Below are 23,005 nucleotides of genomic sequence, written 5' to 3'. Positions count from 1 at the left end.
TTTCGGGCTGAGGGGAGGGGGGGGACTTAATTGGGGGAGGGGAGGGAAATAGGAGGCGGTGGCGGGGAAGAGACTGAAATCTTTAATAATTAAATAAATTTAAAAAAAGAAAAAAAAGGAAAAAAAAGCATCAAACAAAAACAAAACTGCAGATAACTTTTACGTTTCCTAGTGAAGGTAAATGTCCATTCACTGTTCTTTTAAGGTACCATCAATATCAACTAACCTACTTTCTAGTTACATTAGAGGGAAATGTAGGAGCCAAAACTTATGCTATGATTGTTGAGGTTGAAGACAAGCGGCTTAATCCCCCTTCTGTATCACAACTCAGGATCCTTTCTGTTACACCAAACTGCCTCTGAAATTTCAAAGACATGTACCAAATCATGTCATCTTCAAGTGGCATTTCATATATATTTACTACATTTCTCCTGAAGTTACAACTTTACATTAAACACTTAGGAAATAGATAGTCAGTCAGTACATATGATGTTTGCACTCCAGAAGTAAAGGTCCAATAACTGTTTGTCTACATTTTCAATATTATTGTTATAAAGTATAGACTACCTCCATAGGGCTTGTTATTTTTATGTAGATCTGAATTTTCAATAACATAGAAACTTCTCAAGTACGTGCAGTTAATTAGTAACTGAGACAGAATTATAATAGTCTAGTGTTCCTGTCTTAAATCCCAGCCTAGAATTTCAATAAGAACACAGGAAAAGCCTAACAAAAGACAGAGTAAATGAACCAAAAAGATCTTGACCCTAGAGGGAAGGAATATAAAGTTCTTCTATAGGTTAAGTAGATAGAAAACCAGTTCACTGTTCCTAGCAGCAAGCTTGACCTGGTATTAGCAGTCAGTATCTGCCTTGCACCTGCCATCTGGGGTTTCAAAGTGATATACATGGCAACAGAAAAACTCAACAAAGGATAAAGCAGATAGATTTTAGAAGTATCTAGAGTATCTGGAGGTATATGCTTAAGTTTATATCCTGATTCCTGAGGACACTATTTAGCTACTCATACTTCAGCTCCAATTAAAATACGGACTTGGACCTTATGTCTAAAGAATCAAATGGGCTAGCTGGTATTATGAAATAGGAAATGATGGAGGAACAAATTGGTTAAGATGAAAAAAACATCTTTTTTGGGGGCTTAAGGCATCTTTTCAGGCTCCAGGGAGAATTATGGAGTACGTAACAGCACATTACAAAGGCCTAGGGTCCATGGGAAAGTTTCTGCTGGCCAATAAATATTGTGACATCAATATCTAGACTGAATTGATATCCAGGAGGCTGGGTGAGATCATCAGGAGAACAAGCGCAGATAAGGTCACCCTGACACTTTAGAAATATCATCCCAACAGAGGAAGAGAAATGAAAACGGAAGCTGTTAGGCCAGCTGGAAATAAATTGCAGACGTTCAAGGTTCAGATTTTTTAGGATAACAGATGTATCCGTGGTAATACCAAAATGTGAATCATACATAGGAACGGAATCGCAACTGAAATACAAATATAGCAAAACGCTGTAAGGGGCAGTCCCGTTCTGTGAATCTGTGTCCTTAATGCAAAGCCGGTCAAAGTTTGGAGTTTATGCTACGCGCCTGCCTTAGTTACTCTTCCATTGCGGTCATGAAATACCATGAACAAGGTAATTCATAGAAGAAAGCATTTAACTAGAGACTTGCTTACAGCTTCAAAGGTTTGGTTCATGATCATCACTGAGGGAAGTGGGGCAGCAGGCAAAGTGCTGGAACAGTAGTAGAGAGCTTGCATCACATCTGACCTGAAAATTACAGGCGGAGAGAGTATGACACTGAGGTTGGTGTGGGCTTTGAAACCTCAATTCCCACCAGTGACACAGTACCTCCTACCCTGTCACACATCCTAATAGTTCCCAAACAGTTCCACTAACTTGGGGTCAAGCTTTCAAATATATGGGTTATTTTTATTCAAATACCCAAAAGACCCCATAAGGAAAACTGAGCTCCATCTTAAATCAGAACTCCCACATTTTATTATTCAAAATTTTATTATTCAAAAGAGATGTTGTTAGGCCCTCATCTCTAACCACGTATTAATTTAGGCTTTCACTCTATACGTGTTATTCCCAGGATACCCTACCTCCACACGAAAACGACTTTTGGTGGTAACAAAAGAAGCTGTGTGCAAGATTTCTGGTGTTTATGTCTTTTGGGGTAGTTTCTCTTTCTAAGCAAGTTTAGCTATTTGGAAATCCATGAAAATATGATTATTCGCTTTTCATAACTCCCATTGTTCAATTTTATAATTGTGATTCTTTCTGTTACCAGCATTCATACATACATCAAAAATCTTTTATATGTGGAGAGTAGTAAGATTATAAAGTGTGTGTGTCTAAGTAAATAAATAAATACATAAGGTACATAATAAAATATAGAATTCAACAGAATAAATTGAAGTATACTTTGCTTAGAACACGAGAAAATGTAAGAAAAGCAGTAAATACATTTTGTCTGTCAGTTGGACTTCTTGCTATTAGCTTTGTCCCTTATTTCCACTGTGTATTATTGTGCACCATTCAGTCTCTTCTAAAGCTTGGAGCTTCACCAAGGGGGATTCAGGGAGATTGGTATCCAGAGGCATACCTTCAGGTTATAAAGCATCAGGATCTACCCGGGCATTCTGCATGCATGTGGTATCCGTGGATGGCAGATTTCCAAATGACTCGTCTGCTCACCAGCTGGCTGTTCAGTTGGAGTAGATAGTAACTAGTTGTGATTCTGTCATGGTTTCTGCTAGTAGCTAGTGTTGTATGCTGATCAGTACTTTCCCATTCATACACCAGTGTCAAAACCCAGTGTCTTAGATACGGCCAGGTTTTCAGGAAAAAGAAATGAAAGAATGAAGTTTAAAAGAACACATTAGTATGAAACAAGACCAACACATGACTTGTGCTCATGTGAGAGAGACACTGGATGTGTGTTTGTACAGATATAGCTGTGTGAAGAGGCAGTAAGAAGAAGAAATTGGCAAGCCAGAATGAGAGTTCTGAGTAAACGAATCCTGCTGAGTGGAAGCTCCGAATTCTCGGCTTTAGAGTTTTGAGGAAATAAATTTCTGTTGTTTAAGCCACACAGTGTGCTGCATTTTGGAAAAACTAATACAGCTAGGCTGAAATTGCTCACAGCATGGGAATTCAACATACTCATATTTCTTACATGATGATAGATCCTATGTGAAATGAGTGGAAATATACCAGCTCTTCTAAAAGTCAGAGCTGGAGTAATCATTTCTTTTGTGCTCTGTTGACCATAGCATGTCACACTGCCCATGAGCCTACAAGGGAAGGGGCCTTGGACTCAGTCTCCTCATGTATGGAGTAGTGATGTATGTTTTTAGGGAGAGAAGACATTAGCAGCCATTATGCTGGATTCTTTGTTATTGTTGTTTGGGTTTGGTTTTTATTTTATTTATTTTTGAGACATGATTTCACTATGTAGCTCTACCTGCACTGTAACTCACTATGTAGGTTAGGACAGCCCTGTACTCAAGCATCTGGCTGCCTCTACCTCCTGAAAGCAGGAATTAAAAGCTTGTGCTGCCACACTGGATAGTGTTGGAGGTTATCTTTAGAACAAACACTAGTCAAGCGACACTCACACTTCTCCTCGCTCCTGGCATTTGCTATGAATCTCAGTCTGTCTTCACCTTCATGGCGATCATCATTAGCATGCCTCCTAAGCACAGGAAGTATTTAGATGTTTCAAAATCTGATTTTTTTGTTATTGAGATTGCTTTCAGGACAACTTTGATCTTCTGTGTGTATTCTGTATTTTATTCCACCTGGCTTCTGATATCTATATTAATTGTTTTTTATTTTTTGAGACAAGGTCTCTCTGTAGCATTGGGACTGGCCTCGAACTCACAGAGGTCCACCTGTCTCTGCCTCCCAAGTGTTGCTAATAAATTTTTAATACAATAGATACTACTATAGGAATACATCTAGATTACAATCCTCTTAAGTTCTTTGCACTGAGATGGAATTCACTTTTAGAACTTAAATAGTCAAGTCCTCCTTTTGAAATGTGGCATGCACCAACACACTTGGTAATAGTTGCTATCATCAAAGATTACCACTAGAGTAAATACTAGTCAAGCAACATACTTCTCTCCAGCTTTTGGCATTGCTATGTGTCTTGGTCTTCTCATCCTGAATCCTGCACAGAATTATTAGTTCATCTTTTGGAACCTTGTGGTATATATTTACTGAAACATATTACACCATTTATAATATTTAATTGATCTTTTATTTAAAATCCCATTTTCTGCTTTACATATTAATATTAAGTTATTGCCATTTTAATTTTTTGACAAAAAACTACTTTAAAAAGATTTTTTATTTGTCCTATTCACTACTAGAATTTCTCTGCTTCAGTGACACATGAGTGCTGTTTACTGTCATAGGTCACAATTTCTATCAGTGGCAGAATCTACTTTCTTTCGTCTGTTATCCTTGTTGTTCCTGTTCTTTCTCACTCATTCTCTCTTTTGTTCTCTCTCCTCTTCTCTCCTTCCCTCACTTCCTCCTCTCTCCTCTCCTATTCTCCTCTCTCCTCTCCTCTTCTCTAAGTTCTATCTCAGCCTACAGATAGGTAAATGTTTCTTCCTCTTAGTACTAAATATGTAGCAATCTTGGCTCAAATTTCCCAAAAAATTCTCTTAGCCTAATCTCAATTCTCTCATCAAACTTTTTATAGAAGTGAGGCTTATTCTCTTTATTTTACATCATTTCCTAAGACTCAGATTTCATCTCTCCTCAAATTGCCTTTTATCCCTAACACTCCACTAGAACTATCATTAATAAGTATCATCAACCAAGTGGGACAGAAATGGTTGAGAAGAATGATTTAGATGTGAAGGGAGAATAAGAGAGGGTAATGAACTGGAAATACCTAAAGTTGATATAGATGTATAAATTGTCAAGGCATCAAAACCATTCATAAAAAAAAAAGTTCACCTGATAAAGGAAAAATCTTTTCTGTTTTATGATAATGGAAGCTTATTAATAAATTATCTAATTGTACATTTACAGCATAGAATAGGCACCCTCCCCCACCAGAATCATGTCTGCTATCTGGGTGTTTATGCTGCATGTCCTGCTTCACTAATCAGAAGGGCTTCAGTTTCATTCATCTCAAAGTTTCCCTCCCTACACATATCCATCAGTACTCCAGTCAATGGACACCATGCAACTTGTTCCCAAACTGTATTGCACAATAGCAATAGTACCATTTATACTTAGAGAATCCTGAGAACATCAAACCACTCTAAATATATGAGGTTTCATCTGAAAACAATCATATATTTTCCATAATTCAGATTATTGGTTTTGTGACAATTCTGACAGATTCGGGTGCTCCATTTGTTATCACCTAGGCTGCCCATCTCCTGCCAGGTATCCTTGAGGGGTCCCTTAATGAACAGATGAGTCTAACAAGAGTATCTCATTACAAGGAAAGTATATTTTGTTTTGAACATTAACATCAATGATAATTATGTTTTTCATGCATGTTTAGTATCTCACTAAATATTTGACATTGGACCGATAGATAGAAAGAAACCCTTAAATAGTGGTGATTAAGAAGGTCAGGAAAAAACTGGTAAAATGGCTCACTGTAATAGATAACAGAAAGATGAGAGTAAAGACTCTATGGGGAAAAGGAGAATTAACTTCTATGGACAGGGTGAAAAGAACGAAACAGTATCTAGGGGAGTGATGACTGAACCTACCTCAGCAGGTAGGACATATTATAGCCATTGGGTCAGATCCAATGATGGAAAATGCGGTCAGCCTGCCACAGCTGGGCTTAAGGAAAGAGCATGGTTCACAGTGAAGAAAGCAACTAGCAGCTAAAGAAGGTGTGGGACTAGCATGGGATTGTGGACAAATTAGAAGTGTAGGAGATTCTAACTGTGGAATTTGAAATCTACCTAGAATCCCAGCTTTAGATTTTGGCATTTCAAAGAGTGAAGCAAATTCTGTATGTACAATGAAATGCCAAAAATTATTCACAGTGACTAACAGTTGATTGCTGCTTGAAGAAATATGGTTGGCCATCTTCAGGGGATGGGCCCACGCCCATCCATTTAGGGGCAACATGAAATGGACAGTGTATACGTTTTTTTTTCTTTCAAAAAAAATTATTATGTATGCAGTGTTCTGCCTGCACACCAGTATAGGGCACCAGATTGCATTATAGATGGCTGTGAGCCACTATGTGGTTGCTGGGAATTGAACTCAGGATCTTTGGCAGTCAATGCTCTTAAACTGAGCCATCTCTCTAGCCCAGCCACCTGATGCTTCTAATACCCAATAAACGGCAGACTCCAGACACATAAGCTTTTAGTTTATTTGTCCTCTGGGAAATTGTCCGCAAACCACAGCATATCAAGTCACCGTGGATCTACTCCTTTGGCTTTTTGCCAGCACCAACATTGGCCTTCGCAGTCCCCCTAACCTTCTTCATTCTATACTTGCGTTCCTTTCGCTGTTTTCGGGAGGTCTTTTTCTTCTCATAAAGGCCATGTCTTGCAAGTCTGTGTTTGGGTTCATTCTTCTTTGCATAATCGAGAGAATCATAGATCATGCCAAAGCCAGTTGTTTTCCGCCACCAAAATGAGTTCTGAATCCAAATACAAAGATGACATCTGGTGTGGTTTTGTACATTTTGGCTAACTTCTCCCGAATCTCTGTCTTTGGTACTGTTGTCTTCCCAGGGTGAAGGACAACAATAACCATCTGTTTTCTTTGAAGCAGACGGTTGGTCATGAACTTCCTGGTCCGGATCGTTACTGTGTCATTCATGATGACGGCCGCGCCGATCTGCTAAAGCAGGAAAAGAGGCCCGCTCTCGGTCGGCCAATCATATCAACCTGTATAAGTTTTTTAACAGGAGAAAAATTGAAATTGAGAGGTGTGGAGAGTTGAAGGGAGATAGATGGAGTGGATATAATCATACTTCGCTCTATATTTCCTTGTATAAACATGAAATTATCAATAATAAAAATATAAACAATTTCAATTACTATAATTAAAAGAGGCACAAAAGCTGTGCAGTATTTCTAATTTTGAGATTATCATATAATTACATCATTTCCCCTTATTTTTTCTCTTTTCCAACTTCCCACGTACTCCTCATCACTCCTTTCACATTCATGATCTCTTTCTTTAGTTATTGTTATGGAAATAAGTGTATGCGCATGTGTGTTTTGAAATACATAAATAAAACCCTCTCAATTTGGATCGTGTTACTTATAGGTATGTTTTTGGCCTTTATTGATTTTTCTTCCTCTCATTGGTGGATGGTCCTTTTATAACAGTGTTGTCTCAGCAGAAAATGCGGCTGACCAAAGTTGTTATTGTTTGGAATGAATAAAATAGTGATTCTTTTTCTTCTCAATGAAAATTCCTTTGAATGCTTTCTAAATTTAAAAAAAAGTCTACAAAATTGACCTGAGCATCAAAGCATCATTTTTGTTTGGCATAGATATATTTCCACAATCATATCTCTAGGCCAACACAGATTCAGTTTACAATGGAAGAAATTAGTGGCTAACTGAGCCCAAATAGTAAATTCTTGATTTTAACAAAGATAAAGTTTTAAAAAGCAGTAAGTCTAACAGTGATTCTCAAAGGCTAAAAAATGTCATTGGAGGAAGATATGGAGATATTTTATTAAATTATTTATAATAACCATTAGATAAGAAAAATATATTTCTAGAGATCTATCATATATCCAGGAGGTTATACTTAATGATGACACATTTTATTCTATAAAAAGTGTAAAGAGAAGCTGTGTATGGTGGTTCGCACCAATAATCCTAGCACATAGGTGACTTAAGCAAGACTGTGGTCTTAATGCCTTTCTGTGAAATCATAAGACTCTATTTCAAAATACTATACAATAAAGTGATCTGTGGTAGTAAAGAAGGCTCATGACAAAATTGATAACTGGATGTGGCAATGTGCTTCTTAATTACATGAAACTAAGTCTCTTGCAATTTATTTGAATTCAAAACATTACATTACAGATAATAAAATTACGTTATCTACAAAATTTAAAAATACATTTGGTTTTAAAAAGATGAAATCTTTTCTTCATTGCAAACATATAAAATGTCCCTATTTTTTAAAGTTTTTTGTATACCTTTCACTTTTGCTGAAAAGTTTCAAATAAAATATCTCTAGTTATTCTGCAAAGACAACTTGGCCCTATCTTAGATGCAAACTTACTGAGTTAATAAATCTTCAAGACGAGAGAACTGCTAGAGGGTCTTCAGCTCTGCACTTGGGAACTAGTCATTCTGCCCTGAACTTATTTTCCCAGATCAGTATGCAGGATGATTATAATAACAGTGAGTTAGACCTTGCAGCCAGACACCCACAGGGGACATGGAAACCTGATTTCATATCTCATGACAACTGGAGGGGCTTTCATCCTTACCCCAGGCCACTCCCTAGGAGCTCACTTTGTGAGGAACTAACTGGCCCTGGTGTCTGTAATTCTCTTGTCAGCCACAGTTCTGAAGGTCAGGCAGTTATTCCTGAAAGTATTCTCTCTACCTTCTTGGGAAGGAGACAATGAAATTTCTGCTTCCAGGTATCTTGGGAAAGGCTCTGGCTTCTACTGTTTTTTGACAATGGTTCTATTGGAGCTCCCTGAACAGAGCTCTTGACAGGTGTCAGAATAGTGTGCATTTGGAGATGAAAGCTGGAAAGTTATTTGACTTTTCAAATTGTCCTGTGTCTCATCATTAAAATGAAGTCACTATTGAAGTGATGAGTGACTTAAGTTCCTGCCTTATTTTTGAAAAGAGAATATTTTATTTTGCTGATCGGACTGTGAGGTTTTCAAATTTGAGGAGTTGACAGAGTGGGCAAAAGCACTTGGTCTGTAAGCATGAGGACTGCTATTCAAATGTCCAGCATCCAAGGGCACAAGCTGATCTTGGTTACATATGCCCATAACCCCACCATGTAGAACAGGGATAGATGGATTCCACATTAATTCACTGAACAGCCAGCCATCCCAGGCAAAATGTGAGCTTCTAGTTCAGTAAGGGACCTTGTCCAAAGGCTGTGTTCAGTCCTGGTTAGCAGCTGGGGCAATGATTCCCTGGCTTTGGAATGGAATTTGTCTAAGAGTTTCAAGGCAGCCGGTAGGACCAATGATTGTTTTGTTACTTAGTCCACTGAGTTTCTCTTTCAGACTTCTGTAGACATCTTGTGAAATCTTATTTGCCATATGGAGCTCTCCAGACCTGAAACAGCTACAACTCATTTTATCTATGGTATCAGGAATGACTTATAAAATGTGAATAAAAAGTTGTTGTCTAATGCTTATGTAGGAGGAGGCTTGTTCATCCCGGCTGCCCAGAACCAAAATACACAGAAACTGTATTAATTAAATCACTGCTTGGTCCATTAGCTCTATCTTTTTATTGGCTAACTCTTACATATTAATTTAACCCATTTCTATTAATCTGTGTATCGCTATGTGGCAGTGGCTTACCGGGTAAAGTTCCGTTTGGCTCCAGGGGGATACATGGCTCTCTCTAACCCTGCCTTCCTCCTCCCATGGTATAGGCCAGGCCAGTTTCTTTATTTATTAACTAATAAAAGGAATACATAGACAGAAGGACCTCCCACACCATACTTATAATTCTTTTTACCATAATTCTTTAGCTACAAAGAGATTCGTAAATGTCCTTGGGTTATCAGCTTAATTGGACTGAGCAGTTTCTAGAAGCCCACTAAGACACATTTCCACTGTAACTGAAAGGGCATTTTCAGAGTTAATTTAAGTGTAAAGATTCTGTGAATGTGTTTAGAACCATGTAATGGGGTGGGGACCTAAGAGGAAGTAAACCAGGAATAGAAAGCAACCTTTATCCCAGCTATACTGTAAACTTCCTGACTACCATGAAGGGAGCAACTCAGCTCTGCCATCTCTTCCCATGATGCTCTGGGTCACCTACGCAATGAGATGATGGACAAAGGTGAATACAGACAAAATCCTCTCCTAACATGCACCAAAGTAAGCACTTCTTCATTTTATTTTTTCAACTTAGTGTTTTTATTGGGATGTAAAACCACTGTAAGTAAAGAGATATTTTAATATACGCCTGAACCTGACCTTCAAGAGCCTTGCCACCTACACAAATGCTTGCCTTTATTTTTTTTATTTCCTGAAAATTACATAATTTGGTTTTCCTTCTTAATAATTTATTTTTGTAATTTCACATTTGTATGCTGTATTTATAACATTTCTCTCCTCCCCCTTTTCTCCTTCAATGACTTCCCATGCCCCTTCAACTTCCTCTCAAATTCACACTTTCTTATGTTAATTATTAGTGTTGCATATATGTATCTGTAATAACTGCAGAAAATTATTGAGATTTCATGGGTATGGCTTCCCTGTCATATATAGATGTATAGATGTCATGTATCAGATGTTCTGGTTTCCTGGTTCTTAGAGTCATTCTTCTCCCCACTTCTGCAATGTTCCTGGTGTCTTAGATGTAGGGATTTTTTGTAGATACCTTAGTTATCATGCTGCTACCAAGGATGTATTAGTAGGTGCATCAGTTATCGGTCGTCCACACTGCCAGTTCCACAGATGAAGGCAAGCCTGCACTGGATCATTTTGTGTGGTGCAGGGGATCCAAAATCATACTCATGCTAGCATTGCAAGCACCCCTACATGGTGTGCAACCTCCACAAGCCCATTCATGCTTCATATTGTCTCAAATTCTTTACCAAGTGCTGCCCTTATCGCCCCCGTTGAACCACTTGTCCCCTTAACTTATACTTGCGCTGTGTTCTGTTGTCCACCTGACATGGGAATCAGTCCTCAGCACAGAGTTTTCTCCTCTTTTACCGCTTAAGGCAGAATGGAAATGCTGCAAGCCTGTCTGCTCCCATTCAGTTCCTCTATATTTTGATTATGTTTTATTGTTGCCTTCCTATGTGTTAGTTTGTTAGCTTATGATGCTTTTGGTATCTCAGGGATACCTACTAATATTTCCCACACAGCCCAGTCCTACATCCCAGGCCTGCTTTGATTCCCCCTAACAGATTACTTCCTCTGTACATTAATGAAAAGATGAAGATGGCTAACTTCCCTTGCATCCCTTGGATGCACATACATATGACTGATATATCCAAAAACACAAATGGAAGTGGTTAAAGTGGTGAAAATATGTGTCTATATCCAAACAGTAAATCGGGCATAAGCCATTTCAGAAGCAGGGAAATCAACACTAGATATCATCCTCATATTTTCTATTACCCTCCACCGTAATCATTATGAGACTTACAGCACACAGTTACCAGGTGTCGCCATCATCCCAAGAACCCTACAGTTATTTCAAATACCAAGTTTAAGAGTAAATATGTTTAACATGGAACAATATAGTCCCAAAAGAGCCATCAACAGAGATTTACTAAGTGACTATTTGACCTAAACTGAGTCTATTTTACACCTACAGACTAACCTCTCAAAGTGAAAGGCATAGACATGGGTATTCAATTGATCTTAGTTTATCCTCTGTGACTTGGGAAAGAAGCATCCTTCCCTAAAGGCATGCCACATCAGCAAAACATATAAACTTCACTTCTACTTCCTGAGGAAGGGGATATACACTGGTTACTGGTGAGCATGCTACAGTGTCTAATTCATTTCCATCATTTCTTTCATGCCTCTGTTTCTAATTCCCTGTCTCTAAAGTGTGTTTAGTGTTCTTCAATACCCTGGCTAGCATTTCTGCCGCACCAACAATCTTGGTGCAGCTTGTACTGTCTTTCTCTCTAGCTTCTCAGATACCACTTCTCCAGTTTTCACTTTCTCTTTTGTCATGTCATTCTAACAGGTTAAAAAATCTTCCCTACACAAAAATAAGCCACAAGAAAACCAAATCCAAGCAGAACCTGCCCTTTGTTATCCTCATGAAATATTCAAACTGTTATCTGAACTCTGTCTTTCTTTTCTCAACACTCGGTCCTCTCAGGCCTTCTTGGCTTACCCACACAATTCTCCAGTCTGGCATCCAGCAGCAACCACTGAAGTTAAAAAGCACCTCTAACTTTCTATCCAATCTCGTGTTTTTTTCTTCTAAGCTCTGTCCTTTCCTGTTAGCGTTCCTATCCTGGGCCCCCATTTCTCTACAGATTGCACATCTAGCCACCTTGCACCTCACCTCCTGCTGGCCACTTCACTTTGTCCTCCATCTTTAGATCATGTATTTGGATATTCTTTTACTACATTGTGAGTTATTTTAGGAGACAAATCATACGTGTCTCATCATTCTTTTCTATCCACCATGAGATGCAGAATTAACTAGTTCAGGCCTTCATCTCCTTCAAAACTCAACCTAACCTCCTGTCTCTTCTCTCTTCGGTCTCTGATATACCTCGTAATAAGTATCCTTTCTACAAGTAAAATTTGACAGCATTGTTTACTCATTTAAAACGATAAATTTCTTAGTATACCAATAAAGTTTCCTCACAGGATAACTTGAACAATGTTGTAATGGATCTCCTCTCTACACACGTGGATGTCCAAATGAACACAAGCACAAGACGTCTAGCAAAACTCACACTGAAACTGAAATTTCTAGGTTACTTGTATATCAACTTAATCAGAGTCATTTAAGTTATCCTAAGCTGGTTATGGATGCTCTCAGCATGCCTCTAACATAAACAATTGCCTCTGATGCCATGACTCTAGATCATTATTACCAAGTAAAAAATAATTCAAATAAATATAATTTCTAGCCATTGGATTATAAACACTATTATTTACCTAAAAGTTACATGTTTTCATCCATGGACATAGAACAGGGAACCTATGTACTACCAGGTTAGGAACTGGATAAGTTTAAGTAGACTAGATAGATTTTTTAAGGGGGTTTTCTACTAGCACATAAGTCACTTGAAGACTAGGCAGTACCCTTGAAAGACCCCCAGTGTGGGGAGACTCTCACTCAAGTCTCGGGATAATACAACCCCCCATGCAGCAAGTACGAGAGACCGTACTTGCTGCAATCACACGAGGTTTATTTGACAGGTACCAGTGCACTGGGGCCAAGACTCATAACCCACACAGGAAAGGAGTTCGACCCCGAGTAACTGGGAGAAGGGGTTTTTGGAAGAAACCACAGCCCAGTAATCTGAAAGGGGTAGGGAGGGCTTCACACAAAATTCCGAAAATAGCAGTGATGATCACAAGGGGGCAACTCCCTGTTTGTCAAGTTTATACTCAAGATTACAATCTAACTTTATCTTCAACTAGTTCCTGAAATTGAACCGGCTAATGCTAGATTTCTGATTCTTCTCTCCCTGCTTAAATTTTGGCTCTATTTTTTTCCTGCTAGGGGGTTCTGGATTTATCCAGGTCTTTCATCCTGTTATTCCTTTGTCTGCCATGAATTACCTTGATGCATTTTCAGTAGTATAGGCTCTGTATGGATACCTGATGGGGCCAGCCTCAACAAAAATACCTTTCTTCCCCAGTGGAGGCATGGGAATTTAGAAATATAGTAAGGAATACAAAGACGTGAACAAAAACAATAAAACACAGAAACACATAGGATAGTATCAGGAGGGAATTTCAGTAAGTACTGAAAATTTGTCCATGTTTAATTTTCAACTGGTTAATATATCCCTGATGTCAAAAGGTAGGAGTAGAACAAAAGGACTGCATTAACATACAAATTAAAAGTCAGGCCCTTGACTCAAGCCCTAGACCAAACACTCTGTGGGCAAACCACTCCCTAGGTGGAATCCCAAGTTATTTCCATAAAGGGAACTGGAACTTAATTGTATCCTTAGACTTTTGTTTTAGGTAGAAACCAACTGCTTCCCTATTTCAGGAGCAGAAGGTCTGACAACTAAGCCACACCTGTTGACAATAGCCTTGATAGAGTAGAACTCTGATTTACAGCTAGGTGGTACCTTTGTTTGAGTTAGAAGCACAATAACCTGTCCTAAACTCTCTGACCTTTGGCCTCTTTGGGCCTCCACAGATACCCAGCTTATTCTCTAGATGTGTTGAGTTTATTTTATCCACCAATTTCATATGCATCAGTTATTATCTGTAAAGACATCCACTGTCTCAATTCTTGGGAGAATCAATGCTTTGGGATTTAATAAGAACAGTTGCATTTCATGAGACCGTGACAGAATTTTAGTCTGGTTCAGTTTCACTGAGAATAATTAAGAACTCCATAAAGATAAAAGATACTTACTGCCTGAACTTTTATTTTAAAAATTTACCAGAAGATAATTAATTCTTTCTTGTTTAGCATCCATTCATTCTCCTCTTCTAGCTTAAATGCTTTCGTGTACCTTAATGCTCACCAACGTGAAAGAAACATGACTGTATCTGCACAGCATCTGTGACCAAATAGGAGAGTGGAGCAGAGTGCCAACAGCAGAGCCAGCAGCACCTTGAGTGGTTGGAAGATGGTCAGAATTCTAGACTGAAGTATAGTTTTTTCTGTATAAGAACTGGGATTTAGTCTCAGTCTGTACCTCTCTCTCTTTACTTCCTCTCCCGAGGTACCCTCTCTTACCCGGTCCCCTCTCCTTCTGCCCTATATTGTTCTCTTCCCAACCTCTTGCCCTGTGCTCCCACTGCCCTAGCTCTCTCTTGAGGTTTTTTTCCGATGGACTCAGACAAATAAGCCCATCAAATCACACTGACATTGAGATTGTCTCTGACCCGAGGTCACAGAGAAGACTTGAAATGAAAACAGAAATCAAATTAGATCTATAAAGAGACGCCAACGGGTACAATAAAATAAAAACAAAAAGATGACCGCAAGCAGCTCGTTTTATCCACAAAATGGTTTTCAGTTGCAGCAATGGTGTGCTTGTGTGGTCTTTCTCCTCCAGTGACAGCAACCATGAAGAAAATTGTTTCAGGTGATGAACTGCTTGAGCTAGGAGCTAGAGTGAAGCCAAGTGGCCCCAGATGCCAGGATGCTAAGGTTACTATGGTCCTCTCTGGACTCACTGTGGTCTGAGTGAGTCACGCTAAGTGAACACAGGTTCATGTACCAAGCTGCACGGCTGGAGAATGTAGCGTTCTCTGATTGCTTCTGCATGCCTGGCCTAAGCGGCACACTTGTTAGCACCGCAGCAGGCAGGAGCCTCTTGATGGCTGATTTAGGAGTGAGGACTGAGTTTCAGCATGCTGCCCAGGATGAGGGTAAGAACAGTGTAAACACAGAACACCTCCTGAGATGAGCCGCCTCTGCTTGCCATCCCTGTGGAGCAAGCCAGAGTTGGCAAGGATTCATGTTTTCAAATGTCTTATGAAATAAGTTACATACAAAATTGCAAGAAATACACTTATCACCAATTCCTGATAACAGGAAAGCAGGATATTGCCCCCTCTTACTGTCAATCACAGGACTAAACCTCATCCTGATATGCAATTGACAACTAGAGAAGATAAAATGCATACATCAAGATCACAGAGAATTCATTTAATTTATGTCAGGATTTAAGGAAGATAGAGAGGAGAGCCCAGGAGAAGTAAAGGGGAAAAGAGGAGGGGGAAGAAGATGAGGGGAGGGGAGAAGAGAGGAAGAACCAGACTTTAGCTCTTGAATTTCACCACACTGATAAAATTTCTAATCTCCAGGCTATTACAGTAGCTCCATGAAGATTAATAATCTCAAGTATTGCCTTGCATGAAATCAGAAGCAGTCCTCTGAGTCTGTTTAGGAGGGTGTTTCCAGAGCGGATTAACAAGGGTAGGAAAAACTGTTCTGAATGTGGACAGCACTGAGCCATAAGCTAGGTTTCTGGAAGGAAGGGGAAACAGGGGACAGGATTCTGAAGAGAGGAACTTTGGCTTCCTCTCTTTCTATGCTGCCAGGATGAAGTTGCTCTGCTTCTCCTCCCCATGACAGAAGGAAATTCTAAGCCAAAACAAAGCTGGGGAAACAAAGATGTTTCTGCCAGGTATTTTTGATAGAGTGAGAAAGCTAACTGAGCCTCTCAGTTCTCAGTAATTGCAGACTAAGGATGGTTATTGGCATTGCAGTTGTCAGGCAAGTAAATTAGTGTCTTTCCCACCACAAACAGTGTTCATAACAATATCACACACAAATTATTTTAGGTCTACCACTGCACTCAACACAGTGTACAGGTCTGATTTAACACATGAGCCTTCATCCTATGCACGAGCTATTTGCTGTAAATAAGAAAACACACACACACACAGAGACATATACACACACTCACACACACAGAGAGACATGCACATACACTCTCTCACACACACACACAGCATTATACAGGCTGAAAAGACCATATTTAGAAATACATATGTTTATACACATGTATATATTCTTGTAACAACAAATAATGAACAAAGAAGAAGTGACTTTGTAAAAGAGCAAAAAATGGTTTGTGGGAGGATTTGGAGGGAGAGAAGTAAAAAATGTTGTAATTATCTTATAGTCATTAAAACAGCAAAAGAAGGAACATCAGTTTCTTGCCCTAAAGCACATACCTCTTCTGCTGTGGGTAAGAGGGGACTAGTCAGAAACCAGGTGTGGTAGATAAATGACTGACGGTTGGTTTAAAATCTAATATGATCTGGGCTGTGGTGCGCACGCCTTTAATCCCAGCACTCGGGAGGCAGAGGCAGGCAGATTTCTGTGAGTTTGAGGCCAGTCTGATCTGGTCTACAGAGTGAGTTCTAGGGCAACCAGCACTGTTACACAGAGAAACCCTGTCTCGAAAAACCAAAAAATAAAGAAATAATAAATAAAAGTAAAATATAAACAGAATAGAACTTCTGGCAAAATGTTTCGCAGATGGAATTGGAAATGGGAATGTGTAACTCCAAATGGAGACCCTCTTTAACTATCTCAATTTAATTAATTTACTCAATACGTGTTTGCGAATATAATTACATAAATGTAAATAATTACCTTCTTTCAAAATAGGAGGATTAATACATCTATAGACCACTTTCTTGGAAAAGCTGCATCCAGTTTCCAACTCCATCATACAGAAATGTTGTCTTACATTCCCCTCACTCGTTTGCAGTCGCTGATGAGTGCACTGTTCATTTTGTATTAATATTAGGTGGGGCGAGGAGCCTGAGAGTTTGTATTTCTGGTTTCCTGGTGTGTGGATGCAGTTGGATCAGTGGTTACAGTCTGAAAAGTGTTTGGGTTGGAACAGTAAGAAGAAAGATGGAAAAAAGAAACAAATATCGTCTGCCTCATGAAAGAAGCAAGAAGGGATGAAGGCAAAAGGAGAATTTGGGACTAATCCTTTCATTCTGAATCTGTTACATGACTAACAAGATGCAGACAACAGAGTAAATTGTGTTTGCCAAAGTCCCAACACTGCCATGATGGTAGTGATGATGATGAGTTGTGAAATAAGCAAAGAACAATATTTATAGATAGGCAGTGACACCCAGGTTGACAGTAGAGTTTACAGTGTGTCAGATCATCTATATGATAGAATTCTTACAGGTAATAAGAGAGAGTATATGAAGCAGAAAAAAATGAAGGCTCAGAATAAAACAAACTCAACACTAATTGACATTTTGAATAAAATAATTCTATTGATTGTTAACAATTGTACTCAGAGAGAACAATGCATTCCTCCATTCTCTGCTTAAAGCAGAGATAAATGAGATTTAATCTGCCTACAACTTGAATTGGCAAATCAATCCATTCTATCATGCCATAGAAGAAAGAATTCTAGGTATTGGGTTCCCTTATCACAGTCTACCCTTTCTGAAGTCACTATTTGATATTTCCAGGCACATTTGATTACCACGACAGAAGACCCAGTGGTTTAAAACCAATAGATCATTTTCTTCTCTCTTTGTGGTTTGTGAATATCTTTTATGATCTTGCATTCATGCACCTCTGCAACAGCCTCTGTGGCAAATAGAAAAATGCTATTACTTCCCTCCATTGAATGAGCAGAATACAAATGCAGGCAAAATCAGAAAATAGCCTTTGAGAAAACCTCAGTGACACTTGAGTCCTTCCCATTGTGTAGCACTGAAATTTCATTTTTTATATTTTTTGTAAAAGTTGGCAAAGTGAAATATTATTATACAACCAAGAGTCATTTGGGGCTAGAGGGCATGTCCGCACATGTTAAGTATTAAAGCAACAGAGTCATCTCATGGCTTAAAGGAAATGGAAAATATGAGGTTGCTGTTTATTTAAAAATGTAGCATTTGCACAATGCAATAGGTTCTTTGAGTACAGATGTTTTTATAAAAGCTATTTATTGAGAAATACAGAATTCACAAAGCTAACTGATGATGTGGTCTAGGTTATGATCATCCATCAATATTCACTGTACCTACTTTATGTATTTTATATTCAGTTGAAACTATTTCTATTGGGGATAGTAAAATGTTTGAGAATTTATTTCTTGTTTACCCTGCTTTCTAAACTCTTTCACATATAGATCACTATTTTAGTTAATGGTAGTAGTAAAAAAGAAAATAATGTATTATCTGCATTTATACCCCAGTGTTCAATGAAAAAGGCCAAGATAATGTATATTTAATTTACTCACCTAGAATCCCTGTAAAGTATTATGACCCAAAAATAAATCTTAGAAATTCTTTTGGTTCCTTCTCACCTAGACATAGGACATAGACCAGTAATAAGTTACTCCAAGCTGTGAAATTTCTGAGTCAAATTTAATAAATTAACAAATGTATAGCAATGAGATTTTCATTATTTTGAACAAGAAAGTATATTATGAATACTTATTGGTAAATTTTGTCTGCAGAGAAGAAGCACTTAAAGAGGAAAAACACATTATATATCTCCCTAGTCTTTACTCTAAGTACTTTGTATGCCTTTGCTTATTTTGACAAATTGAAAAAAGACACGTTCTAATGATTTAATGATTCCAGTATTAAATTAACATTATAAATTTTAATAATATCTGTGTATTAGGGTAACTGAAGATATTAGTTATACATATGCACATGTACATACCTTATTCTTATTTATGCTACATTATTTAAAAGACAGATTTGGTTTTCTCCTCTGATGTTAGCTCTCTGCTCAGTTTTTAATTGTCTTGTTGAAAACACAAGATGAAGTGAAAAAAATGAACAGTGGAAACAATAAATGATGAGGAAGATCTAAAATTATTGAATACATAACAAACAGGTACTATGATAAATGCTTACTTAAGCCTGTGTCATTTATATTTAACAGTATTGTAAATTTTAATGAAAGAATCATTAAAACTATAAACTGACTATAAAGAAAACTATTAAAGATAGACTAGTCTGTATCCTATCAATGAGAAGACACTAAATCAGTGTGCTTTTTTCTCTATTATATTTTTATTATTTAACAAGTTTTTTAATTTAAATATATTTTGATCATCTTCTTCTTCTCCCTCAAGTCCTTCCAGATCCCCTCCCTCTCCCTACCCACCCATCTTTACCTGCTTTCTCAGAAGGAAAAAAGAAAAAGTACAAGCCAAATACAACATCAATCACCCCCAAATCAAGAAAACAAACTAAACCACACCCAAAAAAGAAAACAAACTATCAAAAACACCCACAAAACTGTATCCAGATAGAATTGTACTAAAAAAAATCCATTATATGTTTATCAACTACTCTTGAACCTGAGGCCTGACCTGGAGTGGTTGATATACCCAGTGTCACTCTATTGGAAAAAAACTGATTTTTTCTCTCCCAAGAGGTATAAGTGATAATTCAGTTGTTAACCTTTACCCTAGTGGCTAGGTTTTCCTTTTTACATGAACAAGGACACTAAAAAGAATTCCCACACTATCTCAGAATTGAGTATAATAAAATGTTATTTATTTAGGGATAGACTCACAGATCATAATCCTCTGCTTGAACAGGGAACAGCAAAGGAATCCAGCAGTTTTACATCACCATATATAGTATAAGAGGCCACGCCCAAGTGGGAGGGTAACTTAAAGGCTACTGGCTGTAGGAATTCCTACAGCACATTCATTTATGCATTCATCCACTTCTTAGAAATATAGCAAAATAAAATACAATAAGATAAAATAAAAACCATCACATCAAAATTGGACTATACAAGCCAACAGAGGGCAAAGAACCCAAGGGAATCACAAGAATCACAGACTCGCTTGCACAATCATGAATTCCACAAAAATAATAAACTTGAAGCCATAAGATGTAAGCAGAAGACCTGGTATAGAGCTGTGCAGGTACAGTGTGTGCGGCATGATCTCAGTTTCTGTGAGTTCAAATGAGCTTTGCTCATGTTGACTGGGTTTTGTTTTCTTGGTGCTCTCCATCCCCTCTGGCCCTTACATTCATTCTTTCCACCTCCTCCACAGGGTTCCCTGAGCTTTGAGGGAAAGGATTTGATAGAGATATCCCATTTAGGACTGAGTGTTCCCAGGCCTCTTACTGTGTGTAATGTCTAGCTGTTGGTCTCTGTTATTTGTTCCCATCTGCTGCAGAGGAATTTTCTCTGATGAAGGCTGAACAAGACACTGATCTTTGTGTATATCAGAATATCATCAGAAGACATTTTAGGACTATATATTGTAGACAAGTGTAGTAGTCGGAGTGGCGGGCTACATTCTGGCACCCGGCCGCCCGCACGGCTAGCTTTACCCGAAATTATTACACGGAAACTGTATTCTTTTAAACACCGCTTGGCGCATTATATCTAGCCTTTTCTTGGCTAACTCTCGCACCTGGACTAGCCCATTTTTAATAATCTGTGTAGCCCACGAGCTGGCTTACCAGGAATGATCTTAACCTGCGTCTGCCTGGGGTGGAAGAATCATGGCGACTCACTGACTCAGTTTTTTTCTCCCAGCCTTCTCTTCTGTTTACTCCGCCTACCAAAGGGTTGGCCTATCAAATGGGTCTAGGCAGTTTCTTTATTAATAAGAAATCACTCCCACATCAGACAAGGATTATTTGATTTTATTTTAGGTCCCTGGGCTTTCTAGTTTCATGATTTAGGTCACCAAAGCAGAATCAGGTATAGGTTCCATCTCATGGAGTGGACCTTAAGTCAAGTTAGGTATTGGCCACAGAATTTGTGCCAGTGTTGCCCGTATATCTTTCTAGCAGTACATCATTATAGATAAAGGCTTTGTGGTTGGCTTCCTTTCTTTTTTGAGAGTGTGCAGGATATGTTCTGATACCAAAAATGCTAGAATGAAAGACTGAAGGCTCTGTATAGGTACCAGACTTGGCATTTGTCATCTTCAGTGAGCTATGTAGTCGTTGTCTTCAGCAATGGGGACTTACTGTCATTTTATAGAGAGTAACCTATAGTCTTGGCAGCAGCTTGGGTTGTTCCAGGGTTCCCCTAGGGCTCCTTTGGCCAACAGCTCAATTAGATGTAACCTAATCCTAGTACTGGAAGCCTTATTTGGTTACAAGAAATGACCAAATGGGACTCTATCATCCATTTGGTAACTTCATTTAGATCGACTTCAAATATATATATATATATATATTAGGAAGTTTCTACAATATTAAATTTCTGTGCAACCCATCAAATGCCCCTAAGTTTTTGATGTCTCTCCCTGCAACCCCTCCCACATCTGCTCTTTTCTTTCCCACCTCAGTAGATCTTCCAGTTACAGCACACCCCATCCATCCAGAATTTTCTATTCTGTTTCCCTTTCCTAACAAGATTTATCTGTTCCCTTTGTTCTCTTACTCTCTATAACCAACCTTGCAGCTTGGTTATAATTGACATCACAGATAATATCCACATATGAGCAAATGCATAGCATATTTATATTTCTGGGTCTGGGATATCACTCTCAGCATGATTTTTATTCTAGCTCCATCCATTTACCTTCAAATTTCATGATGTCATTTTAATGATAGAGTAATAATACTCCATTGTATAAATGTACCACATTTTCTTTATCCATTTTCCTGCTGAGGAACATTTAGGTTATTTGCAATTTCTGGATGTTATGAATAGAGCAGCAGTTAACATGGCTGACCAAGTGTTTATGTGGTCTACAAGAGAGATTCTTTATCCTAATAAAGCATCCTTTGGGTATTTGCCCAAGATTGATATCGCTGGATCTTGAGGTAGATTGATTTTCATCTTTCTTAGCAACTGCCACAATGATTTCAGTAGTGGCTGTACTAGATTGCACTCTCAGCAACAATGGATGAGAGTTCTTCTTACTCCACATATTCAACAGCATGAGCTGTCACTTGGGCTCTCAATGTGCTTCTTCAAAAACAAGCAGAATGATAGACTCTGAACAAAAATGTATATAGTATTCAAGTTTATGAAAATAGAGATACTTACTTTAATGACTTGGTCAAGCATATTAAATCTGTAACTTAGAGAAGGATTGAATTTCCGAGAATCAAGGTAAGAAACGAGTAGACAAAAATTAGAATGGAAACTAGGACATTCTGAGATTAATGGAGATAAATTTTAAGAATAAATAACTACATTATTTAATGACAAAGACTTTGAGAATATTCTGTAGCTGATATCCTTCTCCTTGTCTCTCTGTCTCTATCATCTATCTATCTACCATCTATCTATTTATCTATATCTATCACCTATCTCATGCAATTGCTAGAATTTCAATAGTATTTACAATGCTGCATCTTTGTACCAACTTGTCGTGATCTATGGGCTCACCGGGCACATTGTATATTCTCCAAGTTACCGAAGGTGACAGCATTCTCATTGTTCCAGTCGTATAAAACACTTCTCTTTCATTTTCTCAACTTCTGCTAACAGTCTACTGACAATTTTCCTAAACTTTACTCTATTACTGCGGCTCTTGTAGCTTCCACCTATTTCTTATTTCAAAAGCAAAAGCTCCATATTTTGGTGAGCTTTGTCACAGCATCACTTAAAACTTGGATAACTTCCCCATTTAGATTTCAGCAAGAGCCAGCTTTTCCTCTGCAGCAGACCATCCCAATA

General features: G+C 38.3%; 1 protein-coding gene and 1 pseudogene across 5 annotated transcripts in view; one reads left to right on the top strand and one right to left on the bottom strand.

The window, feature by feature from the left end:
- The window catches only part of Kcnip4 (potassium voltage-gated channel interacting protein 4), a 1,070,438-nt gene that overhangs the window by 991,734 nt on the left and 55,699 nt on the right, over positions 1 to 23,005 (top strand). The gene's annotated exons all lie outside the window — the stretch shown is intronic.
- Positions 6,388 to 6,864, bottom strand: LOC121442273 (annotated as a pseudogene).

This window comes from Microtus oregoni, unplaced genomic scaffold, assembly GCF_018167655.1.
Source record: "Microtus oregoni isolate MIOR12 unplaced genomic scaffold, Mior012 000090F_ref0000504, whole genome shotgun sequence".
Lineage (NCBI taxonomy): Eukaryota > Metazoa > Chordata > Mammalia > Rodentia > Cricetidae > Microtus > Microtus oregoni.
The sequence above is the reverse complement of the archived record's forward strand: the minus strand, read 5'-3'. Positions and strand labels throughout refer to the sequence as shown.